The sequence below is a fragment of the Puma concolor genome, chromosome B2 (assembly GCF_028749965.1).
Source record: "Puma concolor isolate L17-30 chromosome B2, mPumCon1.1.hap2, whole genome shotgun sequence".
Classification (NCBI taxonomy): domain Eukaryota; kingdom Metazoa; phylum Chordata; class Mammalia; order Carnivora; family Felidae; genus Puma; species Puma concolor.
Window position 1 is genome coordinate 83,748,030 of NC_141671.1, and position 5,885 is coordinate 83,753,914.

The window sequence follows — 5,885 nt, forward strand, 5'->3', positions numbered from 1 at the left end:
TCAACAACTCTCCCTCCTGTTGTCCTCCAGCCCTCCCACTCTCTGAGCAGAGCTGTTAACTTATAACCTTCCAGATGTTAAGCCCCGCTTGCTGTCTGAACACACTCCATCCGGCCCCTCTGCTTTTGCAAGCCAGACTCGGGGCTCTGCTTTGCCCCTCCGCCCCTGCTCCCTCCCGCCATTCTGTGTAGTGCGCACTGCCTCTCTGCCCTTCCTACCCTCTTCCGTGGACCTCTCGTCTACGCTTGGCTCTGGAGAATCCGTTCTGCTAGTCTTCTGGCGATTTTCTGGGTTATTTAGGCAGGTGTGGGTGGAATCCAAGTGACCCGCAGGACCCGTTGAGCTCAGTGTCCTCCTACGCCGCCATCTTCCCAGAAGCCTCTGATACTTAATTTTAAAAACTAAGAAGAAATTCAAAATTGAGGAGGGGTGGATTTTTCAGGTATTAAGAATAACAAGTGAGGTAAGTTTGAAATGGGTAAGAAATGACAAGAAGGCCAGTATTGCTCGAGCATGGTTAGAGATACTTGTAGAATGATAGGCACAGATAAAGGGACCTACAGACTATGGAATTTAGGCAGTAGAGTTTATTCTAGGTGTGATGGAAGGTTGCTGAAAGGTTTTTGAGCAGAAGAATACCATGATTTGATTTACATTTACAAAAGAATTTACCGGTTCTTACCTGAAAGAAAGTCTAGGGGTAGAAAGAAGAAGGATGGAGATCAATTAACTTTCTATTGCAGGAGTCCAGGTAAGGATGATGGTGGAACGACTTAGGAAGCTTGTGGTAGGAATGGTGGGAAGTGTTTGTGTTCAGAATCTATCCTGAAGGTGGCAAAGTTTAAATCACTTGCTAATCTAGAGTGTAGAGAAAGGGATGAGTTAGGATGCCTTGCAGGTATCAGCCTAGATGTGGAACACTGAGACAAGAGCTGTTTGAAAAGGGGGGTGGGCATCTCCACTCTGGCCCAGGTTAATGCTCTGTTTCATAAACAATCAAGTGCAGCTGTTGAGCAGACAGTGTGATAATATAAGTGTGGAGGTGAGGAAAGTGTTTGTATCTAGAAATAAATGGGGACCTGAATGAGGTAATGCGATTAGAAAGGAAGGTATTCACAACTGAGGGTTGCAGAATCCATATTTAGAGTTTTGAAAGATAAGTAAGATCCCCAAAAGGAGACTGAAGAAAAGTCATCTTTGTATTAGGAGGAAACTTTGAGGGTGTGTTGTCCCAGTGGCCAAGCAGACTGTGATTCAAGCAGCAGGGAGTGTCTTCTGTTTTAAATGCTGCCAAGAACACAAAAAAAAGAAGACTGAGAAAGAATCATTCAAGCTTAAAAATTCAGTGAGAAAATTTCAGTGGCTTGTTGGGGGTAAGATATTGCATAGTGAAGATTATGAAAGAGTGGGAGTTAATGAATTGGAGAGAACAGATGTAAAAAACCTTTTGGTTTTTTTGATAACTTTTGTCTTTAAATGAGAGTATAAAAGTGGGAGATGTAGTTTAAAAAGGCTCTGAGGTCAAACAAGTGTCTTTTTTTTTTTTTTTCAAGTACAAGAGATAGTATACCAGGCTTACATGCTAATGGGCATTCTTTTATGGAGAAGACTAACTTGATTATGCAATTTTACAGTGCTTGCATGGACCAGAAGGGAGACATCAGCCACAAGTGGAAGGATCAGCTTAGTTGTTGGTTTGGTTATTGGGACCATTCACCCACTTACAGAGGAAGGAAAATAATGCATGGACATAAATTGAGATAGATTGGTAGATTTGTTGATGGGGAGATAATTAACTTATTTTTCACTTGTTTCTGTTTTTACCAGGAAAGCATGAATCAAGTTAATAGTCGAGAGTAAGGAATTTATTTGAAAGATAACAAATTCTGTTATCTGTAGAAAATAATGGCATTGAAGTCTGGTTTATTACTGGCCAAAATTATTGTTAGAGGTGCGCTTGGATAAGATGTTGGGACCAGAGTTAGTAATATGACTGAACTAGGACAAATTAAAAGACAATAATACAGCTAACATCAAGATCTTATTGTTTTACTTGACAATCAATATGTTTCTTGTTCCCCATTTATGTTTCCCGTATATTTATGCCCCCTCTTCTTTGAATAATGTTCAGTAGAGCATGAGCAGAAAAATGTAGGATACTGTAAAGGTCAAATCACTCTATTATCATGAGAAATTTCTAAAGAAATGTTTGTCTGGAGAGATGACTCCCAGAGAATATTATACTCTAGTCTTACTTGTAGATACAATTTATCCATACTAACTTTGTCCTCTTTTAAATGGGTAATCAAAGTTGTTTATAACTCTATGTAGTTATGGATTTTCAATAAGGAAAAGAAAACAATAGTAAAGACTCCTCAATGATTAAATCATCAGATTGTGAAATCTAGATGTACTTTATTGTTAGTACACCTTTCTTCACTACACAATTCCTTCTTGATTAACTCCTCTAGGAAATTATAGCTTTAGAAATTGTTCACGCAGATTCTGTAGATTTGTACCATAACATTTTGGCTCTTCAAATGCTTTACCTTTGAAGATTTGGCATTAGCCAGATGGAAGCTGGTTCAACGGAAGAAAAAATTTAAATGTAAGAATTCTGGTGAATATAAGGAAAATGGAAATGTCCCCAGTCTTGGTACAACACAAGCTGATTGCTTCTCAGTCTTTGAAGATACACTTTCATTCCTTGAACAATGTCTTCGAAAGGCAGATGACAAATTTCTTATGCATATAATTTTTACATTCTAAGGGCAGGAATGTACATATTTCCAAGATTTTTAAATGGATACAAAATTGATGCAAAGGAGTTTCCACTGCCTCAATCATTGAGTTGGCACCAGTTGGTATATTAAAGCTATTAAGTATTCAGATCCTCCCTGAAGAGCAAGAAAAAGATCTCTTGTCTCTCTGTGAAGTGTTTTTCAGTAAGAGAACATAACCATGAATAACTGTTCACAAGATCTCTCCAATTTCCAACTCATACTGGAATGAACGCAGCACCTCTGGCATAGTACATTCACAGTAAAATTTTGACATGTAAGAAATAAATGTCTACCCTGTTGTCATCCAGTTTTTATTTATTTTTTACTTTTTGTCCTTTTCTATGGTCCTCCAACAGTTTTGTGATATTTTGTTTTTAAGGGTATCTTCTACTGAGAAATTAGTGTTATGTTTGAGTCTTTCTGTTTGTTTATGTCTATACTACAGAAAAACCCACAGTGAATCTCCACTCAGATGTTGGCACCCACGGAGAAAATGGCGTCCATTTCCTATCCAGATTTTTTGTTGGAAGATTTCTTTCTTTGCTGTTGAAAGGTTCCCTTCTTGTTGGGAGGTTTTTAGAGCACAGAGAGGTAGGTAAAACTACATGTGTATGAGGTTATGTCTGTTTTCCTTAAAAGAAAATAGGATAGTAGTGTGCCAAGTTTAGATTTTCGAATGACCATGATAGTGATGATATTTCTATTCCACACACTTTTCTCCCACCAGCTCTTTTGTTGGTCCTCTATTTGCAGAGCTCCTCTGAAGCCCTTTTTAAAGTAGTATGAGGGTCTATAAGCTGGATTGGAGAATTTTAGAGTGAATAGAATATGAAAAACTGGAGGTAGAGAGAATGTACAAGTCTTTTAAGAGGCCTATCAGTAAAGAGGACTATGAAGCTTAGCGGTAAATGAGGCAGCTTTGAGGTCCACATAATTCAGTGTCCTTCTGTCTATGACTCTACCATTTTTACTGAATGGCTAAATGTTTTTTAATACCTTACTAGAATTCAACCTACTCTCCACCCCCCCCTTTTTTTTAATATGAAAGGTACTTGACCACATTTATCTAGAAAGACAACAGATAAGAAGAAGGGGCTGATAATATATGAAAGAGCGATAATAATTAATAGAGCAAAATACCTTCAAAGGCAGAAGGACCTAGATGGATCCAGGGCCCAGGAAAGGGAAAAGACTTCTCTCCTATTGTAACAGGAAGGAAAATGGAAGTAAAAGGGGGAAAAAAGGAACAAAATCTGTAAGTTTGTAAGTTTTTTAAAGAGTGTTCAGAGCATTCATCTTATAAGTCTCAGTTTTCTTTGCTGAAGAGTAAGCAAGATAATTTTCTGAGTGTAAGAAGAAGGAGATGGTCTTCAGAGATTTGAAGCTATCATAGAAGGCTTGAAAGAGTTTTTTTGGAGAATGCGAAAGTGAGCTAAAGAAACAAAAATTATCAAGATTGAATGACATACATTTGTAGAAAATAATGAAGTATTAAGCTACCAGAATAGGAAGCACAGATAATGGAATGCTTGAAATGTAAACATTCAGAGATAGAACATTTCTAACAATGATAATATCAAGAATGTGGCCCTAGCAGGGAATTACTGAAATGGAAGAAAAGTCATTAGTTATGAACAGATAAAGGAACTGACTGATGGACTTTGTTGGATAGCTTATTTACACTGACTTCAAAATTGCCTTTGGCATAGCTTTTCAGTGTGTCCAACCACATTAATGATTTAATTGCATGGTAAGCAGCCTCAAAGATGGGCCCAGTGATTCTTAGTCCTGGGATTCCTTTAGGCTTCCTTTGCATGGTCCACTTCCACATTTAATAGAGTAAATGTGTTTAGTCACTACAATATTGTGGAAATGACATAAATTATATCCAAATCTCTCATGAGGTTGACAGGACAGAGGACCAAATTCTTGGATAGGAAGTGCAGAGAGTTTGAGGTCCAAAAGATTCTGAGAATGTGACTTCTGAGACTAGAGCATAAAGATTCTTCCCTCTTTCTCTCTCTTAACTCACTGTTGTGAAGGAAGCTGTCTTCTTGTGAGGATACTCAGGCAGCCCTGTGGGGAGACAGATATGAAAAGTTACTGGGATCTTCTACCAAAACAAGCACTAACTTCACAAGCATGAGACTGAGCCAACATACAATGGTGTTCTTCAAGACAAGCTGTCAAGCAGAATACCATGCACTAGTTACAATCACAGGGGAGGGCCCTAAACATATGTGTCCACTGAATCTTGGTATTGGAATCATCAAGGAAAACACAATTGAGTCAAGTACTGGATGGAACAACACCTTATTTACATACAGAAAAGATAGAGCAAAATCAACTTCATGCTGCAGTGGAAGGACCCTGTTCCCTTTCTAAGGAAGACAGCGGAGTCAGCCAGGTGCCATAAGATACACATGCTTTGTGTAGAGACAAAATAGTACTCATCAACTGTGAAATCAAGAAAGATTTTCCCACACAAAGTGATAAGTACAGCACAGGGTGTGTGGTCTCTTTATCTCTTAGATGTTCCAAGACCAAGGTCCCTTCTTTATGCAGCTGAGTGGGGCTTGAAAAACACTGCATGCACATGAATGCCTTTCTCAGCAAGAGCCTAGTTTTCAGGTGATTGCAGTCTTGACCAACGTCTTGACTGTAACCTCATCAGAGACCTTAAACTGGAACCATCTAGCCAAGCTACTGCTGGGTTCCCGACCCACAGTAACTGTGTGATATGACACGTTTATTGTTATTTTAAGCCACTAATTTTTGAGGTAATTTATTATTCAGTGATACATAACTATAAAAATTTGATTGAATAGTAGATGGGAAAGAAAATGATGGATTAAAGGGACTTGAAATTCTGTGGGTAACTATTGCTTTCTAGAATTTAGGAAAAAATGTCTCAGGTGTCAAGATCAAGAGGATTCTCATGTTATGAAAACTAAGTGTTTTGTTATTCTATATATCTAAACAATGATGAAGAAAGGTGTTTTGTTACAACTATTTGGAATTTGGAAGATGTGATTTGCAGCAGCAGTTGTAATATTTAGTAATATTTAGAAATAATTATAGCCAATTTTATGCAAGAAAATT